The sequence below is a fragment of the Taudactylus pleione genome, unplaced genomic scaffold, assembly GCF_031769625.1.
Source record: "Taudactylus pleione unplaced genomic scaffold, aTauple2 ptg000731l, whole genome shotgun sequence".
In the NCBI taxonomy this organism is placed as follows: Eukaryota; Metazoa; Chordata; class Amphibia; order Anura; family Myobatrachidae; genus Taudactylus; species Taudactylus pleione.
The window spans coordinates 2,789,566-2,815,841 of NW_028285133.1; the positions used below are offsets into that span (position 1 = coordinate 2,789,566).

The following is a 26,276-nucleotide window of genomic DNA, read 5'->3' on the forward strand; positions in this document are numbered from 1 at the left end:
TACCACCAGCAACGGCGGCACCCCCACCAGCATCCCCACAGACTGGCATCTCCGTGCCGCGTAAGTAAAGTACAACACATTGTTTTATACAGCACTGTATCGCTCTCCTTTTTTACCCTTGTCAGTCACTCTCTCTCTCTCTCTCTCTCTCTCTCTCTGTCTTTCTCTCTTCCTCTCCCCCTCCCTCTCTCTTTTTCTCAACCTGTCTGTGTTTGTTTTTTGTTGTTATAGAGACTCTGTTCAAGATTTATGGTGCGTACACACTAGGCGATAAAGTGGACGACTCAGGGAGCATATCGTGTAGTGTGTACGCACCATTACAGTTTACTGTATGTGTTTCCAAATGGTTTTGATGGAAACTGTTCTTTGTCCACAGTCATACCACCACCAATGGCGGCACCCCCACCAGCATCCCCACAGACTGGCATCTCCGTGCCGCGTAAGTAAAGTACAACACATTGTTTTATACAGCACTGTATCGCTCTCCTTTTTTACCCATGTCAGTCTCTCTCTCTTTCTCTTTCTCTCTCTGTCTTTCTCTCTTCCTCTCCCCCTCCCTCTCTCTTTTTCTCAACCTGTCTGTGTTTGTTTTTTGTTGTTATAGAGGCTCTGTTCAAGATTTAAGGTGCGTACACACTAGGCGATAAAGTGGATGTCTCAGGGAGCATATCGTGTAGTGTGTACGCACCATTACAGTTTACTGTATGTGTTTCCAAATGGATTTGATGGAAACTGTTCTTTGTCCACAGTCATACCACCACCAACGGCGGCACCCCCACCAGCATCCCCACAGACTGGCATCTCCGTGCCGCGTAAGTAAAGTACAACACATTGTTTTATACAGCACTGTATCGCTCTCCTTTTTTACCCTTGTCAGTCTCTCTCTCTCTCTCTCTCTCTCTCTCTGTCTTTCTCTCTTCCTCTCCCCCTCCCTCTCTCTTTTCTCCCTCTGTCTGTGTTTGTTATTTGTTGTTATAGAGGCTCTGTTCAAGATTTATGGTGCGTACACACTAGGCGATAAAGTGGACGACTCAGGGAGCATATCGTGTAGTGTGTACGCACCATTACAGTTTACTGTATGTGTTTCCAAATGGTTTTGATGGAAACTGTTCTTTGTCCACAGTCATACCACCAGCAACGGCGGCACCCCCACCAGCATCCCCACAGACTGGCATCTCCGTGCCGCGTAAGTAAAGTACAACACATTGTTTTATACAGCACTGTATCGCTCTCCTTTTTTACCCTTGTCAGTCACTCTCTCTCTCTCTCTCTCTCTCTCTCTCTGTCTTTCTCTCTTCCTCTCCCCCTCCCTCTCTCTTTTTCTCAACCTGTCTGTGTTTGTTTTTTGTTGTTATAGAGACTCTGTTCAAGATTTATGGTGCGTACACACTAGGCGATAAAGTGGACGACTCAGGGAGCATATCGTGTAGTGTGTACGCACCATTACAGTTTACTGTATGTGTTTCCAAATGGTTTTGATGGAAACTGTTCTTTGTCCACAGTAATACCACTTCCAACAATGGTGGCGACACCACCACCACCATCCCCACAGACTGGCATCTCCGTGCCGTGTAAGTAAAGTACAACACATTGTTTTATACAGCACTGTATCGTTATCCTTTTTTACCCTTGTCAGTCTCTCTCTCTCTCTCTGTCTTTCTCTCTTCCTCTCCCCCTCCCTCTCTCTTTTTCTCAACCTGTCTTTGTTTGTTTTTTGTTGTTATAGAGGCTCTGTTCAAGATTTATGGTGCGTACACACTAGGCGATAAAGTGGACGACTCAGGGAGCATATCGTGTAGTGTGTACGCACCATTACAGTTTACTGTATGTGTTTCCAAATGGTTTTGATGGAAACTGTTCTTTGTCCACAGTAATACCACTTCCAACAATGGTGGCGACACCACCACCACCATCCCCACAGACTGGCATCTCCGTGCCGCGTAAGTAAAGTACAACACATTGTTTTATACAGCCCTGTTTCGCTCTCCTTTTTTACCCTAGTCAGTCTCTCTCTCTCTCTCTCTCTCTCTGTCTTTCTCTCTTCCTCTCCCCCTCCCTCTCTCTTTTCTCAACCTGTCTGTGTTTGTTTTTTGTTGTTATAGAGGCTCTGTTCAAGATTTATGGTGCGTACACACTAGGCGATAAAGTGGACGACTCAGGGAGCATATCGTGTAGTGTGTACGCACCATTACAGTTTACTGTATGTGTTTCCAAATGGTTTTGATGGAAACTGTTCTTTGTCCACAGTCATACCACCAACGGCGGCACCCCCATCACCATCCCCACAGACTGGCATCTCCGTGCCGCGTAAGTAAAGTACAACACATTGTTTTATACAGCACTGTATCGCTCTCCTTTTGTACCCTTGTCAGTCTCTCTCTCTCTCTCTCTCTCTCTGTCTTTCTCTGTTCCTCTCCCCCTCCCTCTCTCTTTTTCTCCCTCTGTCTGTGTTTGTTTTTTGTTGTTATAGAGGCTCTGTTCAAGATTTATGGTGCGTACACACTAGGCAATAAAGTGGACGACTCAGGGAGCATATCGTGTAGTGTGTACGCACCATTACAGTTTACTGTATGTGTTTCCAAATGGTTTTGATGGAAACTGTTCTTTGTCCACAGTCATACCACCACCAATGGCGGCACCACCACCAGCATCCCCACAGACTGGCATCTCCGTGCCACATCAGTAAAGTACAACACATTGTTTTATACTGCACTGTATCGCTCTCCTTTTTTACCCTTGTCAGTCTCTCTCTCTCTCTCTCTCTCTCTGTCTTTCTCTCTTCCTCTCCCCCTCCCTCTCTCTTTTTCTCAACCTGTCTGTGTTTGTTTTTTGTTGTTATAGAGACTCTGTTCAAGATTTATGGTGCGTACACACTAGGCGATAAAGTGGATGACTCAGGGAGCATATCGTGTAGTGTGTACGCACCATTACAGTTTACTGTATGTGTTTGCAAATGGTTTTGATGGAAACTGTTCTTTGTCCACAGTAATACCACTTCCAACAATGGTGGCGACACCACCACCAGCATCCCCACAGACTGGCTTCTCCGTGCCGCGTAAGTAAAGTACAACACATTGTTTTATACAGCACTGTATTGCTCTCCTTTTTTACCCTTGTCAGTCTCTCTCTCTCTCTGTCTTTCTCTCTTCCTCTCCCCCTCCCTCTCTCTTTTTCTCCCTCTGTCTGTGTTTGTTTTTTGTTGTTATAGAGGCTCTGTTCAATATTTATGGTGCGTACACACTAGGCGATAAAGTGGACGACACAGGGAGCATATCGTGTAGTGAGTACGGACCATTACAGTTTACTGTATGTGTTTCCAAATGGTTTTGATGGAAACTGTTCTTTGTCCACAGTAATACCACTTCCAACAATGGTGGCGACACCACCACCACCATCCCCACAGACTGGCATCTCCGTGCCGCGTAAGTAAAGTACAACACATTGTTTTATACAGCACTGTATCGTTATCCTTTTTTACCCTTGTCAGTCTCTCTCTCTCTCTCTCTCTCTCTCTCTCTGTCTTTCTCTCTTCCTCTTCCCCTCCCTCTCTCTTTTTCTCAACCTGTCTTTGTTTGTTTTTTGTTGTTATACAGGCTCTGTTCAAGATTTATGGTGCGTACACACTAGGCGATAAAGTGGACGACTCAGGGAGCATATCGTGTAGTGTGTACGCACCATTACAGTTTACTGTATGTGTTTCCAAATGGTTTTGATGGAAACTGTTCTTTGTCCACAGTAATACCACTTCCAACAATGGTGGCGACACCACCACCACCATCCCCACAGACTGGCATCTCCGTGCCGCGTAAGTAAAGTACAACACATTGTTTTATACAGCCCTGTTTCGCTCTCCTTTTTTACCCTAGTCAGTCTCTCTCTCTCTCTCTCTCTGTCTTTCTCTCTTCCTCTCCCCCTCCCTCTCTCTTTTCTCAACCTGTCTGTGTTTGTTTTTTGTTGTTATAGAGGCTCTGTTCAAGATTTATGGTGCGTACACACTAGGCGATAAAGTGGACGACTCAGGGAGCATATCGTGTAGTGTGTACGCACCATTACAGTTTACTGTATGTGTTTCCAAATGGTTTTGATGGAAACTGTTCTTTGTCCACAGTCATACCACCACCAACGGCGGCACCCCCATCACCATCCCCACAGACTGGCATCTCCGTGCCGCGTAAGTAAAGTACAACACATTGTTTTATACAGCACTGTATCTCTCTCCTTTTGTACCCTTGTCAGTCTCTCTCTCTCTCTCTCTCTCTCTGTCTTTCTCTGTTCCTCTCCCCCTCCCTCTCTCTTTTTCTCCCTCTGTCTGTGTTTGTTTTTTGTTGTTATAGAGGCTCTGTTCAAGATTTATGGTGCGTACACACTAGGCAATAAAGTGGACGACTCAGGGAGCATATCGTGTAGTGTGTACGCACCATTACAGTTTACTGTATGTGTTTCCAAATGGTTTTGATGGAAACTGTTCTTTGTCCACAGTCATACCACCACCAATGGCGGCACCACCACCAGCATCCCCACAGACTGGCATCTCCGTGCCACATCAGTAAAGTACAACACATTGTTTTATACTGCACTGTATCGCTCTCCTTTTTTACCCTTGTCAGTCTCTCTCTCTCTCTCTCTCTCTCTCTCTCTCTCTCTCTGTCTTTCTCTCTTCCTCTCCCCCTCCCTCTCTCTTTTTCTCCTTCTGTCTGTGTTTGTTTTTTGTTGTTATAGAGGCTCTGTTCAAGATTTATGGTGCGTACACACTAGGCAATAAAGTGGACGACTCAAGGAGCAAATCGTGAAGTGTGTACGCACCATTACAGTTTACTGTATGTGTTTCCAAATGGTTTTGATGGAAACTGTTCTTTTTCCACAGTCATACCACCACCAACGGCGGCACCCCCACCAGCATACCCACAGACTGGCATCTCCGTGCCGCATCAGTAAAGTACAACACATTGTTTTATACAGCACTGTATCGCTCTCCTTTTTTACCCTTGTCAGTCACTCTCTCTCTCTCTCTCTCTCTCTCTGTCTTTCTCTCTTCCTCTCCCCCTCCCTCTCTCTTTTTCTCAACCTGTCTGTGTTTGTTTTTTGTTGTTATAGAGGCTCTGTTCAAGATTTATGGTGCGTACACACTAGGCGATGAAGTGGACGACTCAGGGAGCATATTGTGTAGTGTGTACGCACCATTACAGTTTACTGTATGTGTTTCCAAATGGTTTTGATGGAAACTGTTCTTTGTCCACAGTAATACCACTTCCAACAATGGTGGCGACACCACCACCACCATCATCACAGACTGGCATCTCCGTGCCGCGTAAGTAAAGTACAACACATTGTTTTATACAGCACTGTATCGCTCTCCTTTTTTACCCTTGTCAGTCTCGCTCTCTCTCTCTCTGTCTCTCTCTGTCTTTCTCTCATCCTCTCTCCCTCCCTCTCTCATTTTCTCCCTCTGTCTGTGTTTGTTTTTTGTTGTTATAGAGGCTCTGTTCAAGATTTATGGTGCGTACACACTAGGCAATAAAGTGGACGACTCAGGGAGCATATCGTGTAGTGTGTACGCACCATTACAGTTTACTGTAGGTGTTTCCAAATGGTTTTGATGGAAACTGTTCTTTGTCCACAGTCATACCACCACCAACGGCGGCACCCCCACCAGCATCCCCACAGACTGGCATCTCCGTGCCGCATAAGTAAAGTACAACACATTGTTTTATACAGCACTGTATCGCTCTCCTTTTTTACCCTTGTCAGTCACTCTCTCTCTCTCTCTCTCTCTCTCTGTCTTTCTCTCTTCCTCTCCCCCTCCCTCTCTCTTTTTCTCAACCTGTCTGTGTTTGTTTTTTGTTGTTATAGAGGCTCTGTTCAATATTTATGGTGCGTACACACTAGGCGATAAAGTGGACGACTCAGGGAGCATATCGTGTAGTGAGTACGGACCATTACAGTTTACTGTATGTGTTTCCAAATGGTTTTGATGGAAACTGTTCTTTGTCCACAGTAATACCACTTCCAACAATGGTGGCGACACCACCACCACCATCCCCACAGACTGGCATCTCCGTGCCACGTAAGTAAAGTACAACACATTGTGTTATACAGCACTGTATCGTTATCCTTTTTTACCCTTGTCTCTCTCTCTCTCTCTCTCTCTCTCTCTCTGTCTTTCTCTCTTCCTCTCCCCCTCCCTCTCTCTTTTTCTCAACCTGTCTTTGTTTGTTTTTTGTTGTTATAGAGGCTCTGTTCAAGATTTATGGTGCGTACACACTAGGCGATAAAGTGGACGACTCAGGGAGCATATCGTGTAGTGTGTACGCACCATTACAGTTTACTGTATGTGTTTCCAAATGGTTTTGATGATAACTGTTCTTTGTCCACAGTAATACCACTTCCAACAATGGTGGCGACACCACCACCACCATCCCCACATACTGGCATCTCCGTGCCGCGTAAGTAAAGTACAACACATTGTTTTATACAGCACTGTATCGCTCTCCTTTTTTACCTAGTCAATCTCTCTCTCTCTCTCTCTCTCTCTCTCTCTCTCTCTCTCTGTCTTTCTCTCTTTCTCTCCCCCTCCCTCTCTCTTTTCTCAACCTGTCTGTGTTTGTTCTTTGTTGTTATAGAGGCTCTGTTCAAGATTTATGGTGTGTACACACTAGGCGATAAAGTGGACGACTCAGGGAGCATATCGTGTAGTGTGTACGCACCATTACAGTTTACTGTATGTGTTTCCAAATGGTTTTGATGGAAACTGTTCTTTGTCCACAGTCATACCACCACCAACGGCGGCACCACCACCAGCATCCCCTCAGACTGTCATCTCCGTGCCGCGTAAGTAAAGTACAACACATTGTATTATACAGCACTGTATCGCTCTCCATTTTTACCCTTGTCATTTTCTCTCTCTCTCTCTCTCTCTCTGTCTTTCTCTCTTCCTCTCCCCCTCCCTCTCTCTTTTCTCCCTCTGTCTGAGTTTGTTTTTTGTTGTTATAGAGGCTCTGTTCAAGATTTATGGTGCGTACACACTAGGCGATAAAGTGGACGACACAGGGAGCATATCGTGTAGTGTGTACACACCATTACAGTTTACTGTATGTGTTTCCAAATGGTTTTGATGGAAACTTTTCTTTGTCCACAGTCATACCACCACCAACGGCGGCACCCCCACCAGCATCCCCACAGACTGGCATCTCCGTGCCGCGTAAGTAAAGTACAACACATTGTTTTATACAGCACTGTGTCGCTCTCCTTTTTTACCCTTGTCAGTCTCTCTCTCTCTCTCTCTCTCTCTCTGTCTTTCTCTCTTCCTCTCCCCCTCCCTCTCTCTTTTTCTCAACCTGACTGTGTTTGTTTTTTGTTGTTATAGAGGCTCTGTTCAAGATTTATGGTGCGTACACACTAGGCGATAAAGTGGACGACTCAGGGAGCATATCGTGTAGTGTGTACGCACCATTACAGTTTACTGTATGTGTTTCCAAATGGTTTTGATGGAAACTGTTCTTTGTCCACAGTCATACCACCACCAACGGCGGCACCCCCACCAGCATCCCCACAGACTGGCATCTCCGTGCCGCATCAGTAAAGTACAACACATTGTTTTATACAGCACTGTATCGCTCTCTTTTTTTACCCTTGTCAGTCACTCTCTCTCTCTCTCTCTCTCTCTCTCTGTCTTTCTCTCTTCCTCTCCCCCTCCCTCTCTCTTTTTCTCAACCTGTCTGTGTTTGTTTTTTGTTGTTATAGAGGCTCTGTTCAAGATTTATGGTGCGTACACACTAGGCGATGAAGTGGACGACTCAGGGAGCATATTGTGTAGTGTGTACGCACCATTACAGTTTACTGTATGTGTTTCCAAATGGTTTTGATGGAAACTGTTCTTTGTCCACAGTAATACCACTTCCAACAATGGTGGCGACACCACCACCACCATCCCCACAGACTGGCATCTCCGTGCCGCGTAAGTAAAGTACAACACATTGTTTTATACAGCACTGTATCGCTCTCCTTTTTTACCCTTGTCAGTCTCGCTCTCTCTCTCTCTCTCTCTGTCTCTCTCTGTCTTTCTCTCATCCTCTCTCCCTCCCTCTCTCTTTTTCTCCCTCTGTCTGTGTTTGTTTTTTGTTGTTATAGAGGCTCTGTTCAAGATTTATGGTGCGTACACACTAGGCAATAAAGTGGACGACTCAGGGAGCATATCGTGTAGTGTGTACGCACCATTACAGTTTACTGTAGGTGTTTCCAAATGGTTTTGATGGAAACTGTTCTTTGTCCACAGTCATACCACCACCAACGGCGGCACCCCCACCAGCATCCCCACAGACTGGCATCTCCGTGCCGCGTAAGTAAAGTACAACACATTGTTTTATACAGCACTGTATCACTCTCCTTTTTTACCCTTGTCAGTCTCGCTCTCTCTCTCTCTCTCTCTCTCTCTCTCTCTCTGTCTTTCTCTCTTCCTCTCCCCCTCCCTCTCTCTTTTTCTCAACCTGTCTGTGTTTGTTTTTTGTTGTTATAGAGGCTCTGTTCAATATTTATGGTGCGTACACACTAGGCGATAAAGTGGACGACTCAGGGAGCATATCGTGTAGTGAGTACGGACCATTACAGTTTACTGTATGTGTTTCGAAATGGTTTTGATGGAAACTGTTCTTTGTCCACAGTAATACCACTTCCAACAATGGTGGCGACACCACCACCACCATCCCCACAGACTGGCATCTCCGTGCCACGTAAGTAAAGTACAACACATTGTGTTATACTGCACTGTATCGTTATCCTTTTTTACCCTTGTCTCTCTCTCTCTCTCTCTCTCTCTCTCTCTCTCTCTCTCTCTCTCTCTCTGTCTTTCTCTCTTCCTCTCCCCCTCCCTCTCTCTTTTTTTCTCAACCTGTCTTTGTTTGTTTTTTGTTTTTATAGAGGCTCTGTTCAAGATTTATGGTGCGTACACACTAGGCGATAAAGTGGACGACTCAGGGAGCATATCGTGTAGTGTGTACGCACCATTACAGTTTACTGTATGTGTTTCCAAATGGTTTTGATGGAAACTGTTCTTTGTCCACAGTCATACCACTTCCAACAATGGCGGCACCCCCACCAGCATCCCCACAGACTGGCATCTCCGTGCCGCGTAAGTAAATTACAACACATTGTTTTATACAGCACTGTATCGCTCTCCATTTTTACCCTTGTCATTCTCTCTCTCTCTCTCTCTCTCTCTCTGTCTTTCTCTCTTCCTCTCCCCCTCCCTCTCTCTTTTCTCCCTCTGTCTGAGTATGTTTTTTGTTGTTATAGAGGCTCTGTTCAAGATTTATGGTGCGTACACACTAGGCGATAAAGTGGACGACTCAGGGAGCATATCGTGTAGTGTGTACACACCATTACAGTTTACTGTATGTGTTTCCAAATGGTTTTGATGGAAACTTTTCTTTGTCCACAGTCATACCACCACCAACGGCGGCACCCCCACCAGCATCCCCACAGACTGGCATCTCCGTGCCGCGTAAGTAAAGTACAACACATTGTTTTATACAGCACTGTGTCGCTCTCCTTTTTTACCCTTGTCAGTCTCTCTCTCTCTCTCTCTCTCTCTGTCTTTCTCTCTTCCTCTCCCCCTCCCTCTCTCTTTTTCTCAACCTGACTGTGTTTGTTTTTTGTTGTTATAGAGGCTCTGTTCAAGATTTATGGTGCGTACACACTAGGCGATAAAGTGGACGACTCAGGGAGCATATCGTGTAGTGTGTACGCACCATTACAGTTTACTGTATGTGTTTCCAAATGGTTTTGATGGAAACTGTTCTTTGTCCACAGTCATACCACCACCAACGGCGGCACCCCCACCAGCATCCCCACAGACTGGCATCTCCATGCCGCGTAAGTAAAGTACAACACATTGTTTTATACAGCACTGTATCGCTCTCCTTTTTTACCCTTGTCAGTCTCTCTCTCTCTCTCTTTCTCTCTCTGTCTTTCTCTCTTCCTCTCCCCCTCCCTCTTTCTTTTTCTCAACCTGTCTGTGTTTGTTTTTTGTTGTTATAGAGGCTCTGTTCAAGATTTATGGTGCGTACACACTAGGCGATAAAGTGGACGACTCAGGGAGCATATAGTGTAGTGTGTACGCACCATTACAGTTTACTGTATGTGTTTCCAAATGGTTTTGATGGAAACTGTTCTTTGTCCACAGTCATACCACCACCAACGGCGGCACCCCCACAAGCATCCCCACAGACTGGCATCTCCGTGCCGCGTAAGTAAAGTACAACACATTGTTTTATACAGCACTGTATCGCTCTCCTTTTTTACCCTTGTCAGTCACTCTCTCTCTCTCTCTCTCTCTCTCTCTGTCTTTCTCTCTTCCTCTCCCCCTCCCTCTCTCTTTTTCTCAACCTGTCTGTGTTTGTTTTTTGTTGTTATAGAGGCTCTGTTCAATATTTATGGTGCGTACACACTAGGCGATGAAGTGGACGACTCAGGGAGCATATTGTGTAGTGTGTACGCACCATTACAGTTTACTGTATGTGTTTCCAAATGGTTTTGATGGAAACTGTTCTTTGTCCACAGTCATACCACCACCAACGGCGGCACCCCCACCAGCATCCCCACAGACTGGCATCTCCGTGCCGCGTAAGTAAAGTACAACACATTGTTTTATACAGCACTGTATCGCTCTACTTTTTTACCCTTGTCAGTCTCTCTCTCTCTCTCTCTCTCTCTCTCTGTCTTTCTCTCTTCCTCTCCCACTCCCTCTCTCTTTTTCTCAACCTGACTGTGTTTGTTTTTTGTTGTAATAGAGGCTCTGTTCAAGATTTACGGTGCGTACACACTAGGCGATAAAGTGGACGACTCAGGGAGCATATCGTGTAGTGTGTACGCACCATTACAGTTTACTGTATGTGTTTCCAAATGGTTTTGATGGAAACTGTTCTTTGTCCACAGTCATACCACCACCAACGGCGGCACCCCCACCAGCATCCCCACAGACTGGCATCTCCATGCCGCGTAAGTAAAGTACAACACATTGTTTTATACAGCACTGTATCGCTCTCCTTTTTTACCCTTGTCCGTCTCTCTCTCTCTCTCTATCTCTCTCTGTCTTTCTCTCTTCCTCTCCCCCTCCCTCTTTCTTTTTCTCAACCTGTCTGTGTTTGTTTTTTGTTGTTATAGAGGCTCTGTTCAAGATTTATGGTGCGTACACACTAGGCGATAAAGTGGACGAATCAGGGAGCATATCGTGTAGTGTGTACGCACCATTACAGTTTACTGTATGTGTTTCCAAATGGTTTTGATGGAAACTGTTCTTTGTCCACAGTCATACCACTTCCAACAATGGTGGCGACACCACCACCACCATCCCCACAGACTGGAATCTCCGTGCCGCGTAAGTAAGTACAACACATTGTTTTATACAGCACTGTATCGCTCTCCCTTTTTACCCTTGTCAGTCTCTCTCTCTCTCTCTCTCTGTCTTTCTCTCTTCCTCTCCCCCTCCCTCTCTCTTTTTCTCCCTCTGTCTGTGTTTGTTTTTGGTTGTTATAGAGGCTCTGTTCAAGATTTATGGTGCGTACACACTAGGCGATAAAGTGGATGATTCAGGGAGCATATCGTGTAGTGTGTACGCACCATTACAGTTTACTGTATGTTTCCAAATGGTTTTGATGGAAACTGTTCTTTGTTCACAGTCATACCACCACCAACGGCGGCACCCCCACCAGCATCCCCACAGACTGGCATCTCCGTACCGCGTAAGTAAAGTACAACACATTGTTTTATACAGCACTGTATCGCTCTCCTTTTTTACCCTTGTCAGTCTCTCTCTTTCTCTCTTTCTCTCTCTGTCTTTCTCTCTTCCTCTCCCCCTCCCTCTCTCTTTTTCTCAACCTGTCTGTTTGTTTTTTGTTGTTATAGAGGCTCTGTTCAAGATTTATGGTGCGTACACACTAGGCGATAAAGTGGATGACTCAGGGAGCATATCGTGTAGTGTGTACGCACCATTACAGTTTACTGTATGTGTTTCCAAATGGTTTTGATGGAAACTGTTCTTTGTCCACAGTCATACCACCACCAATGGCGGCACCCCCACCAGCATCCCCACAGACTGGCATCTCCGTGCCGCGTAAGTAAAGTACAACACATTGTTTTATACAGCACTGTATCGCTCTCCTTTTTTACCCTAGTCAGTCTCTCTCTTTCTCTCTTTCTCTCTCTGTCTTTCTCTCTTCCTCTCCCCCTCCCTCTCTCTTTTTCTCAACCTGTCTGTGTTTGTTTTTTGTTGTTATAGAGGCTCTGTTCAAGATTTATGGTGCGTACACAATAGGCGATAAAGTGGATGACTCAGGGAGCATATCGTGTAGTGTGTACGCACCATTACAGTTTACTGTATGTGTTTCCAAATGGATTTGATGGAAACTGTTCTTTGTCCACAGTCATACCACCACCAACGGCGTCACCCCCACCAGCATCCCCACAGACTGGCATCTCCGTGCCGCGTAAGTAAAGTACAACACATTGTTTTATACAGCACTGTATCGCTCTCCTTTTTTACCCTTGTCAGTCTCTCTCTCTCTCTCTGTCTTTCTCTCTTCCTCTCCCCCTCCCTCTCTCTTTTCTCCCTCTGTCTGTGTTTGTTTTTTGTTGTTATAGAGGCTTTGTTCAAGATTTATGGTGCGTACACACTAGTCGATAAAGTGGACGACTCAGGGAGCATATCGTGTAGTGTGTACGCACCATTACAGTTTACTGTATGTGTTTCCAAATGGTTTTGATGGAAACTGTTCTTTGTCCACAGTCATACCACCACCATCGGCGGCACCCCCACCAGCATCCCCACAGACTGGCATCTCCGTGCCGCGTTAGTAAAGTACAACACATTGTTTTATACAGCACTGTATCGCTCTCCTTTTTTACCCATGTCAGTCTCTCTCTCTCTCTCTCTCTCTCTCTGTCTTTCTCTCTTCCTCTCCCCCTCCCTCTCTCTTTTTCTCAACCTGTCTGTGTTTGTTTTTTGTTGTTATAGAGGCTCTGTTCAAGATTTATGGTGCGTACACACTAGGCGATAAAGTGGATGACTCAGGGAGCATATCGTGTAGTGTGTACGCACCATTACAGTTTACTGTATGTGTTTCCAAATGGTTTTGATGGAAACTGTTCTTTGTCCACAGTCATACCACCACCAACGGCGGCACCCCCACCAGCATCCCCACAGACTGGCATCTCCGTGCCGCGTAAGTAAAGTACAACACATTGTTTTATACAGCACTGTATCGTTATCCTTTTTTACCCTTGTCAGTCTCTCTCTCTCTCTCTCTCTCTCTCTGTCTTTCTCTCTTCCTCTCCCCCTCCCTCTCTCTTTTTCTCAACCTGTCTTTGTTTGTTTTTTGTTGTTATAGAGGCTCTGTTCAAGATTTAAGGTGCGTACACACTGGGCGATAAAGTGGACGACTCAGGGAGCATATCGTGTAGTGTGTACGCACCATTGCAGTTTACTGTATGTGTTTCCAAATGGATTTGATGGAAACTGTTCTTTGTCCACAGTCATACCACCACCAACGGCGTCACCCCCACCAGCATCCCCACAGACTGGCATCTCCGTGCCGCGTAAGTAAAGTACAACACATTGTTTTATACAGCACTGTATCGCTCTCCTTTTTTACCCTTGTCAGTCTCTCTCTCTCTCTCTCTCTCTCTCTCTCTCTCTCTGTCTTTCTCTCTTCCTCTCCCCCTCCCTCTCTCTTTTCTCCCTCTGTCTGTGTTTGTTTTTTGTTGTTATAGAAGCTTTGTTCAAGATTTATGGTGCGTACACACTAGTCGATAAAGTGGACGACTCAGGGAGCATATCGTGTAGTGTGTACGCACCATTACAGTTTACTGTATGTGTTTCCAAATGGTTTTGATGGAAACTGTTCTTTGTCCACAGTCATACCACCACCAACGGCGGCACCCCCACCAGCATCCCCACAGACTGGCATCTCCGTGCCGCGTTAGTAAAGTACAACACATTGTTTTATACAGCACTGTATCGCTCTCCTTTTTTACCCATGTCAGTCTCTCTCTCTCTCTCTCTCTCTCTCTCTCTGTCTTTCTCTCTTCCTCTCCCCCTCCCTCTCTCTTTTTCTCAACCTGTCTGTGTTTGTTTTTTGTTGTTATAGAGGCTCTGTTCAAGATTTATGGTGCGTACACACTAGGCGATAAAGTGGATGACTCAGGGAGCATATCGTGTAGTGTGTACGCACCATTACAGTTTACTGTATGTGTTTCCAAATGGTTTTGATGGAAACTGTTCTTTGTCCACAGTCATACCACCACCAACGGCGGCACCCCCACCAGCATCCCCACAGACTGGCATCTCCGTGCCGCGTAAGTAAAGTACAACACATTGTTTTATACAGCACTGTATCGTTATCCTTTTTTACCCTTGTCAGTCTCTCTCTCTCTCTCTCTCTGTCTTTCTCTCTTCCTCTCCCCCTCCCTCTCTCTTTTTCTCAACCTGTCTTTGTTTGTTTTTTGTTGTTATAGAGGCTCTGTTCAAGATTTAAGGTGCGTACACACTAGGCGATAAAGTGGACGACTCAGGGAGCATATCGTGTAGTGTGTACGCACCATTGCAGTTTACTGTATGTGTTTCCAAATGGTTTTGATGGAAACTGTTCTTTGTCCACAGTAATACCACTTCCAACAATGGTGGCGACACCACCACCACCATCCCCACAGACTGGAATCTCCGTGCCGCGTAAGTAAAGTACAACACATTGTTTTATACAGCACTGTATCGCTCTCCCTTTTTACCCTTGTCAGTCTCTCTCTCTCTCTCTCTCTCTCTCTGTCTTTCTCTCTTCCTCTCCCCCTCCCTCTCTCTTTTTCTCAACTTGTCTGTGTTTGTTTTTTGTTGTTATAGAGGCTCTGTTCAAGATTTATGGTGCGTACACACTAGGCGATAAAGTGGATGACTCAGGGAGCATATCGTGTAGTGTGTACGCATCATTACAGTTTACTGTATGTGTTTCCAAATGGTTTTGATGGAAACTGTTCTTTGTCCACAGTCATACCACCACCAACGGCGGCACCCCCACCAGCATCCCCACAGACTGGCATCTCCGTGCCCCATAAGTAAAGTACAACACATTGTTTTATACAGAACTGTATCGCTCTCCTTTTTTACCCTTGTCAGTCTCTCTCTCTCTCTCTCTCTCTCTCTCTCTGTCTTTCTCTCTTCCTCTCCCCCTCCCTCTCTCTTTTTCTCAACCTGTCTGTGTTTGTTTTTTGTTGTTATAGAGGCTCTGTTCAATATTTATGGTGCGTACACACTAGGCGATAAAGTGGACGACTCAGGGAGCATATCGTGTAGTGAGTACGGACCATTACAGTTTACTGTATGTGTTTCCAAATGGTTTTGATGGAAACTGTTCTTTGTCCACAGTAATACCACTTCCAACAATGGTGGCGACACCACCACCACCATCCCCACAGACTGGCATCTCCATGCCGCGTAAGTAAAGTACAACACATTGTTTTATACAGCACTGTATCGTTATCCTTTTTTACCCTTGTCAGTCTCTCTCTCTCTCTCTCTCTCTCTCTGTCTCTCTCTGTCTTTCTCTCGTCCTCTCTCCCTCCCTCTCTCTTTTTCTCCCTCTGTCTGTGTTTGTTTTTTGTTGTTATAGAGGCTCTGTTCAAGATTTATGGTGCGTACACCATAGGCAATAAAGTGGACGACTCTGGGAGCATATCGTGTAGTTTGTACGCACCATTACAGTTTACTGTATGTGTTTCCAAATGGTTTTGATGGAAACTGTTCTTTGTCCACAGTCATACCACCACCAACGGCGGCACCCCCACTAGCATCCCCACAGAGTGGCATCTCCGTGCCGCGTAAGTAAAGTACAACACATTGTTTTATACAGCACTGTATCGCTCTCCTTTTTTACCCTTGTCAGTCACTCTCTCTCTCTCTCTCTCTCTCTCTCTCTCTGTCTTTCTCTCTTCCTCTCCCCCTCCCTCTCTCTTTTTCTCAACCTGTCTGTGTTTGTTTTTTGTTGTTATAGAGGCTCTGTTCAAGATATATGGTGCGTACACACTAGGCGATAAAGTGGACGACTCAGGGAGCATATCGTGTAGTGTGTACGCACCATTATAGTTTACTGTATGTGTTTCCAAATGGTTTTGATGGAAACTGTTCTTTGTCCACTGTAATACCACTTCCAACAATGGTGGCGACACCACCACCAGCATCCCCACAGAGTGGCTTCTCCGTGCCGCGTAAGTAAAGTACAACACATTGTTTTATACAACACTGTATTGCTCTCCTTTTTTACCCTTGTCAGTCTCTCTCTCTCTCTCTCTCTCTCTCTCTGTCTTTCTCTCTTCCTCTCCCCCTCCCTCTCTCTTTTTCTCCCTCTGTCTGTGTTTGTTTTTTGTTGTTATAGAGGCTCTGTTCAATATTTATGGTGCGTACACACTAGGCGATAAAGTGGACGACTCAGGGAGCATATCATGTAGTGTGTATGCACCATTACAGTTTACAGTATGTGTTTTCAAATGGTTTTGATGGAAACTGTTCTTTGTCCACAGTAATACCACTTCCAACAATGGTGGCGACACCACCACCACCATCCCCACAGACTGGCATCTCCGTGCCGCGTAAGTAAAGTACAACTTCTTGTTTTATACAGCACTGTATCGTTATCCTTTTTTACCCTTGTCAGTCTCTCTCTCTCTCTCTCTCTCTCTGTTTTTTTCTCTTCCTCTCCCCCTCCCTCTCTCTTTTTCTCAACCTGTCTTTGTTTGTTTTTTGTTGTTATAGAGGCTCTGTTCAAGATTTATGGTGCGTACACACTAGGCGATAAAGTGGATGACTCAGGGAGCATATCGTGTAGTGTGTACGCACCATTACAGTTTACTGTATGTGTTTCCAAATGGTTTTGATGGAAACTGTTCTTTGTCCACAGTAATACCACTTCCAACAATGGTGGCGACACCACCACCACCATCCCCACAGACTGGCATCTCCATGCCGCGTAAGTAAAGTACAACACATTGTTTTATACAGCCCTGTATCGCTCTCCTTTTTTACCCTAGTCAGTCTTTCTCTCTCTCTCTCTCTCTCTGTCTTTCTCTCTTCCTCTCCCCCTCCCTCTCTCTTTTCTCAACCTGTCTGTGTTTGTTTTTTGTTGTTATAGAGGCTCTGTTCAAGATTTATGGTGCGTACACACTAGGCGATAAAGTGGACGACTCAGGGAGCATATAGTGTAGTGTGTACGCACCATTACAGTTTACTGTATGTGTTTCCAAATGGTTTTGATGGAAACTGTTCTTTGTCCACAGTCATACCACCACCAACGGCGGCACCCCCACAAGCATCCCCACAGACTGGCATCTCCGTGCCGCGTAAGTAAAGTACAACACATTGTTTTATACAGCACTGTATCGCTCTCCTTTTTTACCCTTGTCAGTCACTCTCTCTCTCTCTCTCTCTCTCTCTCTCTCTCTCTGTCTTTCTCTCTTCCTCTCCCCCTCCCTCTCTCTTTTTCTCAACCTGTCTGTGTTTGTTTTTTGTTGTTATAGAGACTCTGTTCAAGATTTATGGTGCGTACACACTAGGCGATAAAGTAGACGACTCAGGGAGCATATCGTGTAGTGTGTACGCACCATTACAGTTTACTGTATGTGTTTCCAAATGGTTTTGATGGAAACTGTTCTTTGTCCACAGTAATACCACTTCCAACAATGGTGGCGACACCACCACCACCATCCCCACAGACTGGCATCTCCGTGCCGCGTAAGTAAAGTACAACACATTGTTTTATACAGCACTGTATCGTTATCCTTTTTTACCCTTGTCAGTCTCTCTCTCTCTCTCTCTCTCTGTCTTTCTCTCTTCCTCTCCCCCTCCCTCTCTCTTTTTCTCAACCTGTCTGTGTTTGTTTTTTGTTGTTATAGAGGCTCTGTTCAATATTTATGGTGCGTACACACTAGGCGATGAAGTGGACGACTCAGGGAGCATATTGTGTAGTGTGTACGCACCATTACAGTTTACTGTATGTGTTTCCAAATGGTTTTGATGGAAACTGTTCTTTGTCCACAGTCATACCACCACCAACGGCGGCACCCCCACCAGCATCCCCACAGACTGGCATCTCCGTGCCGCGTAAGTAAAGTACAACACATTGTTTTATACAGCACTGTATCGCTCTACTTTTTTACCCTTGTCAGTCTCTCTCTCTCTCTCTCTCTCTCTCTCTGTCTTTCTCTCTTCCTCTCCCACTCCCTCTCTCTTTTTCTCAACCTGACTGTGTTTGTTTTTTGTTGTAATAGAGGCTCTGTTCAAGATTTACGGTGCGTACACACTAGGCGATAAAGTGGACGACTCAGGGAGCATATCGTGTAGTGTGTACGCACCATTACAGTTTACTGTATGTGTTTCCAAATGGTTTTGATGGAAACTGTTCTTTGTCCACAGTCATACCACCACCAACGGCGGCACCCCCACCAGCATCCCCACAGACTGGCATCTCCATGCCGCGTAAGTAAAGTACAACACATTGTTTTATACAGCACTGTATCGCTCTCCTTTTTTACCCTTGTCCGTCTCTCTCTCTCTCTCTATCTCTCTCTGTCTTTCTCTCTTCCTCTCCCCCTCCCTCTTTCTTTTTCTCAACCTGTCTGTGTTTGTTTTTTGTTGTTATAGAGGCTCTGTTCAAGATTTATGGTGCGTACACACTAGGCGATAAAGTGGACGAATCAGGGAGCATATCGTGTAGTGTGTACGCACCATTACAGTTTACTGTATGTGTTTCCAAATGGTTTTGATGGAAACTGTTCTTTGTCCACAGTCATACCACTTCCAACAATGGCGGCGACACCACCACCACCATCCCCACAGACTGGAATCTCCGTGCCGCGTAAGTAAGTACAACACATTGTTTTATACAGCACTGTATCGCTCTCCCTTTTTACCCTTGTCAGTCTCTCTCTCTCTCTCTCTGTCTTTCTCTCTTCCTCTCCCCCTCCCTCTCTCTTTTTCTCCCTCTGTCTGTGTTTGTTTTTGGTTGTTATAGAGGCTCTGTTCAAGATTTATGGTGCGTACACACTAGGCGATAAAGTGGATGATTCAGGGAGCATATCGTGTAGTGTGTACGCACCATTACAGTTTACTGTATGTTTCCAAATGGTTTTGATGGAAACTGTTCTTTGTTCACAGTCATACCACCACCAACGGCGGCACCCCCACCAGCATCCCCACAGACTGGCATCTCCGTACCGCGTAAGTAAAGTACAACACATTGTTTTATACAGCACTGTATCGCTCTCCTTTTTTACCCTTGTCAGTCTCTCTCTTTCTCTCTTTCTCTCTCTGTCTTTCTCTCTTCCTCTCCCCCTCCCTCTCTCTTTTTCTCAACCTGTCTGTTTGTTTTTTGTTGTTATAGAGGCTCTGTTCAAGATTTATGGTGCGTACACACTAGGCGATAAAGTGGATGACTCAGGGAGCATATCGTGTAGTGTGTACGCACCATTACAGTTTACTGTATGTGTTTCCAAATGGTTTTGATGGAAACTGTTCTTTGTCCACAGTCATACCACCACCAATGGCGGCACCCCCACCAGCATCCCCACAGACTGGCATCTCCGTGCCGCGTAAGTAAAGTACAACACATTGTTTTATACAGCACTGTATCGTTATCCTTTTTTACCCTTGTCAGTTTCTCTCTCTCTCTCTCTCTCTCTCTGTCTTTCTCTCTTCCTCTCCCCCTCCCTCTCTCTTTTTCTCAACCTGTCTTTGTTTGTTTTTTGTTGTTATAGAGGCTCTGTTCAAGATTTAAGGTGCGTACACACTAGGCGATAAAGTGGACGACTCAGGGAGCATATCGTGTAGTGTGTACGCACCATTGCAGTTTACTGTATGTGTTTCCAAATGGATTTGATGGAAACTGTTCTTTGTCCACAGTCATACCACCACCAACGGCGTCACCCCCACCAGCATCCCCACAGACTGGCATCTCCGTGCCGCGTAAGTAAAGTACAACACATTGTTTTATACAGCACTGTATCGCTCTCCTTTTTTACCCTTGTCAGTCTCTCTCTCTCTCTCTCTCTCTCTCTGTCTTTCTCTCTTCCTCTCCCCCTCCCTCTCTCTTTTCTCCCTCTGTCTGTGTTTGTTTTTTGTTGTTATAGAGGCTTTGTTCAAGATTTATGGTGCGTACACACTAGTCGATAAAGTGGACGACTCAGGGAGCATATCGTGTAGTGTGTACGCACCATTACAGTTTACTGTATGTGTTTCCAAATGGTTTTGATGGAAACTGTTCTTTGTCCACAGTCATACCACCACCAACGGCGGCACCCCCACCAGCATCCCCACAGACTGGCATCTCCGTGCCGCGTTAGTAAAGTACAACACATTGTTTTATACAGCACTGTATCGCTCTCCTTTTTTACCCATGTCAGTCTCTCTCTCTCTCTCTCTCTCTCTCTCTGTCTTTCTCTCTTCCTCTCCCCCTCCCTCTCTCTTTTTCTCAACCTGTCTGTGTTTGTTTTTTGTTGTTATAGAGGCTCTGTTCAAGATTTATGGTGCGTACACACTAGGCGATAAAGTGGATGACTCAGGGAGCATATCGTGTAGTGTGTACGCACCATTACAGTTTACTGTATGTGTTTCCAAATGGTTTTGATGGAAACTGTTCTTTGTCCACAGTCATACCACCACCAACGGCGGCACCCCCACCAGCATCCCCACAGACTGGCATCTCCGTGCCGCGTAAGTAAAGTACAACACATTGTTTTATACAGCACTGTATCGTTATCCTTTTTTACCCTTGTCAGTCTCTCTCTCTCTCTCTCTCTCTCTGTCTTTCTCTCTTCCTCTCCCCCTCCCTCTCTCTTTTTCTCAACCTGTCTTTGTTTGTTTTTTGTTGTTATAGAGGCTCTGTTCAAGATTTAAGGTGCGTACACACTAGGCGATAAAGTGGACGACTCAGGGAGCATATCGTGTAGTGTGTACGCACCATTGCAGTTTACTGTATGTGTTTCCAAATGGTTTTGATGGAAACTGTTCTTTGTCCACAGTAATACCACTTCCAACAATGGTGGCGACACCACCACCACCATCCCCACAGACTGGAATCTCCGTGCCGCGTAAGTAAAGTACAACACATTGTTTTATACAGCACTGTATCGCTCTCCCTTTTTACCCTTGTCAGTCTCTCTCTCTCTCTCTCTCTCTGTCTTTCTCTCTTCCTCTCCCCCTCCCTCTCTCTTTTTCTCAACTTGTCTGTGTTTGTTTTTTGTTGTTATAGAGGCTCTGTTCAAGATTTATGGTGCGTACACACTAGGCGATAAAGTGGATGACTCAGGGAGCATATCGTGTAGTGTGTACGCATCATTACAGTTTACTGTATGTGTTTCCAAATGGTTTTGATGGAAACTGTTCTTTGTCCACAGTCATACCACCACCAACGGCGGCACCCCCACCAGCATCCCCACAGACTGGCATCTCCGTGCCCCATAAGTAAAGTACAACACATTGTTTTATACAGAACTGTATCGCTCTCCTTTTTTACCCTTGTCAGTCTCTCTCTCTCTCTCTCTCTCTCTCTCTGTCTTTCTCTCTTCCTCTCCCCCTCCCTCTCTCTTTTTCTCAACCTGTCTGTGTTTGTTTTTTGTTGTTATAGAGGCTCTGTTCAATATTTATGGTGCGTACACACTAGGCGATAAAGTGGACGACTCAGGGAGCATATCGTGTAGTGAGTACGGACCATTACAGTTTACTGTATGTGTTTCCAAATGGTTTTGATGGAAACTGTTCTTTGTCCACAGTAATACCACTTCCAACAATGGTGGCGACACCACCACCACCATCCCCACAGACTGGCATCTCCATGCCGCGTAAGTAAAGTACAACACATTGTTTTATACAGCACTGTATCGTTATCCTTTTTTACCCTTGTCAGTCTCTCTCTCTCTCTCTCTCTCTGTCTCTCTCTGTCTTTCTCTCGTCCTCTCTCCCTCCCTCTCTCTTTTTCTCCCTCTGTCTGTGTTTGTTTTTTGTTGTTATAGAGGCTCTGTTCAAGATTTATGGTGCGTACACCATAGGCAATAAAGTGGACGACTCTGGGAGCATATCGTGTAGTTTGTACGCACCATTACAGTTTACTGTATGTGTTTCCAAATGGTTTTGATGGAAACTGTTCTTTGTCCACAGTCATACCACCACCAACGGCGGCACCCCCACTAGCATCCCCACAGAGTGGCATCTCCGTGCCGCGTAAGTAAAGTACAACACATTGTTTTATACAGCACTGTATCGCTCTCCTTTTTTACCCTTGTCAGTCACTCTCTCTCTCTCTCTCTCTCTCTCTCTGTCTTTCTCTCTTCCTCTCCCCCTCCCTCTCTCTTTTTCTCAACCTGTCTGTGTTTGTTTTTTGTTGTTATAGAGGCTCTGTTCAAGATATATGGTGCGTACACACTAGGCGATAAAGTGGACGACTCAGGGAGCATATCGTGTAGTGTGTACGCACCATTATAGTTTACTGTATGTGTTTCCAAATGGTTTTGATGGAAACTGTTCTTTGTCCACTGTAATACCACTTCCAACAATGGTGGCGACACCACCACCAGCATCCCCACAGAGTGGCTTCTCCGTGCCGCGTAAGTAAAGTACAACACATTGTTTTATACAACACTGTATTGCTCTCCTTTTTTACCCTTGTCAGTCTCTCTCTCTCTCTCTCTCTCTCTGTCTTTCTCTCTTCCTCTCCCCCTCCCTCTCTCTTTTTCTCCCTCTGTCTGTGTTTGTTTTTTGTTGTTATAGAGGCTCTGTTCAATATTTATGGTGCGTACACACTAGGCGATAAAGTGGACGACTCAGGGAGCATATCATGTAGTGTGTATGCACCATTACAGTTTACAGTATGTGTTTCCAAATGGTTTTGATGGAAACTATTCTTTGTCCACAGTAATACCACTTCCAACAATGGTGGCGACACCACCACCACCATCCCCACAGACTGGCATCTCCGTGCCGCGTAAGTAAAGTACAACTTCTTGTTTTATACAGCACTGTATCGTTATCCTTTTTTACCCTTGTCAGTCTCTCTCTCTCTCTCTCTCTCTGTTTTTTTCTCTTCCTCTCCCCCTCCCTCTCTCTTTTTCTCAACCTGTCTTTGTTTGTTTTTTGTTGTTATAGAGGCTCTGTTCAAGATTTATGGTGCGTACACACTAGGCGATAAAGTGGATGACTCAGGGAGCATATCGTGTAGTGTGTACGCACCATTACAGTTTACTGTATGTGTTTCCAAATGGTTTTGATGGAAACTGTTCTTTGTCCACAGTAATACCACTTCCAACAATGGTGGCGACACCACCACCACCATCCCCACAGACCGGCATCTCCGTGCCACGTAAGTAAAGTACAACACATTGTTTTATACAGCCCTGTATCGCTCTCCTTTTTTACCCTAGTCAGTCTTTCTCTCTCTCTCTCTCTCTCTCTCTCTCTGTCTTTCTCTCTTCCTCTCCCCCTCCCTCTCTCTTTTCTCAACCTGTCTGTGTTTGTTTTTTGTTGTTATAGAGGCTCTGTTCAAGATTTATGGTGCGTACACACTAGGCGATAAAGTGGACGACTCAGGGAGCATATCATGTAGTGTGTATGCACCATTACAGTTTACTGTATGTGTTTCCAAATGGTTTTGATGGAAACTGTTCTTTGTCCACAGTCATACCACCTCCAACGGCGGCACCCCCACCAGCATCCCCACAGACTGGCTTCTCCGTGCCGCGTAAGTAAAGTACAACACATTGTTTTATACAGCACTGTATTGCTCTCCTTTTTTACCCTTGTCAGTCTCTCTCTCTCTCTCTGTCTTTCTCTCTTCCTTTCCCCCTCCCTCTCTCTTTTTCTCCCTCTGTCTGTGTTTGTTTTTTGTTGTTATAGAGGCTCTGTTCAATATTAATGGTGCATACACACTAGGCGATAAAGTGGACGACTCAGGGAGCATATCGTGTAGTGAGTACGGACCATTACAGTTTACTGTATGTGTTTCCAAATGGTTTTGATGGAAACTATTCTTTGTCCACAGTAATACCACTTCCAACAATGGTGGCGACACCACCACCACCACCATCCCCACAGACTGGCATCTCCGTGCCACGTAAGTAAAGTACAACACATTGTTTTATACAGCACTGTATCGTTATCCTTTTTTTACCCTTGTCAGTCTCTCTCTCTCTCTCTCTCTCTGTCTTTCTCTCTTCCTCTCCCCCTCCCTCTCTCTTTTTCTCAACCTGTCTTTGTTTGTTTTTTGTTGTTATAGAGGCTCTGTTCAAGATTTATGGTGCGTACACACTAGGCGATAAAGTGGACGACTCAGGGAGCATATCGTGTAGTGTGTACGCACCATTACAGTATACTGTATGTGTTTCCAAATGGTTTTGATAGAAACTGTTCTTTGTCCACAGTAATACCACTTCCAACAATGCTGGAGACACCACCACCACCATCCCCACAGACTGGCATCTCCGTGCCGCGTAAGTAAAGTACAACACATTGTTTTATACAGCCCTGTATCGCTCTCCTTTTTACCCTAGTCAGTCTCTCTCTCTCTCTCTCTCTCTCTGTCTTTCTCTCTTCCTCTCCCCCTCCCTCTCTCTTTTCTTAACCTGTCTGTGTTTGTTTTTTGTTGTTATAGAGGCTCTGTTCAAGATTTATGGTGCGTACACACTTGGCGATAATGTGGACGACTGAGGGAGCATATCGTGTAGTGTGTACGCACCATTACAGTTTACTGTATGTGTTTCCAAATGGTTTTGATGGAAACTGTTCTTTGTCCACAGTCATACCACCACCAACGGCGGCACCCCCACCAGCATCCCCACAGACTGGCATCTCCGTGCTGCGTAAGTAAAGTACAACACATTGTTTTATACAGCACTGTATCGCTCTCCTTTTTTACCCTTGTCAGTCTCTCTCTCTCTCTCTCTCTCTCTCTCTCTCTCTCTCTCTCTCTGTCTTTCTCTCTTCCTCTCCCCCTCCCTCTCTCTTTTTCTCAACCTGTCTGTGTTTGTTTTTTGTTGTTATAGAGGCTCTGTTCAATATTTATGGTGCGTACACACTAGGCGATAAAGTGGACGACTCAGGGAGCATATCGTGTAGTGAGTACGGACCATTACAGTTTACTGTATGTGTTTCCAAATGGTTTTGATGGAAACTGTTCTTTGTCCACAGTAATACCACTTCCAACAATGGTGGCGACACCACCACCACCATCCCCACAGACTGGCATCTCCATGCCGCGTAAGTAAAGTACAACACATTGTTTTATACAGCACTGTATCGTTATCCTTTTTTACCCTTGTCAGTCTCTCTCTCTCTCTCTCTCTCTCTCTCTGTCATTCTCTCTTCCTCTCCCCCTCCCTCTCTCTTTTTCTCAACCTGTCTTTGTTTGTTTTTTGTTGTTATAGAGGCTCTGTTCAAGATTTATGGTGCGTACACACTAGGCGATAAAGTGGACGACTCAGGGAGCATATCGTGTAGTGTGTACGCACCATTACAGTTTACTGTATGTGTTTCCAAATGGTTTTGATGGAAACTGTTCTTTGTCCACAGTAATACCACTTCCAACAATGGTGGCGACACCACCACCACCATCCCCACAGACTGGCATCTCCGTGCCGCGTAAGTAAACTACAACACATTGTTTTATACAGCCCTGTTTCGCTCTCCTTTTTTACCCTAGTCAGTCTTTCTCTGTCTCTCTCTCTCTCTCTCTCTCTGTCTCTCTCTGTCTTTCTCTCATCCTCTCTCCCTCCCTCTCTCTTTTTCTCCCTCTGTCTGTGTTTGTTTTTTGTTGTTATAGAGGCTCTGTTCAAGATTTATGGTGCGTACACACTAGGCAATAAAATGGACGACTCAGGTAGCATATCGTGTAGTGTGTACGCACCATTACAGTTTACTGTATGTGTTTCCAAATGGTTTTGATGGAAACTGTTCTTTGTCCACAGTCATACCACCACCAACGGCGGCACCCCCACCAGCATCCCCACAGACTGGCATCTCCGTGCCGCGTAAGTAAAGTACAACACATTGTTTTATACAGCTCTGTATCGCTCTCCTTTTTTACCCTTGTCAGTCTCGCTCTCTCTCTCTCTCTCTCTGTCTTTCTCTCTTCCTCTCCCCCTCCCTCTCTCTTTTTCTCAACCTGTCTGTGTTTGTTTTTTGTTGTTATAGAGACTCTGTTCAAGATTTATGGTGTGTACACACTAGGCGATAAAGTGGACGACTCAGGGAGCATATCGTG

The 26,276-nt window shown here is 45.3% G+C and overlaps 1 protein-coding gene across 1 annotated transcript in view; it reads left to right on the plus strand.

Moving 5' to 3' along the window:
• The window catches only part of LOC148477261 (trafficking protein particle complex subunit 2-like protein), a 171,170-nt gene that overhangs the window by 77,174 nt on the left and 67,720 nt on the right, over positions 1-26,276 (plus strand). The gene's annotated exons all lie outside the window — the stretch shown is intronic.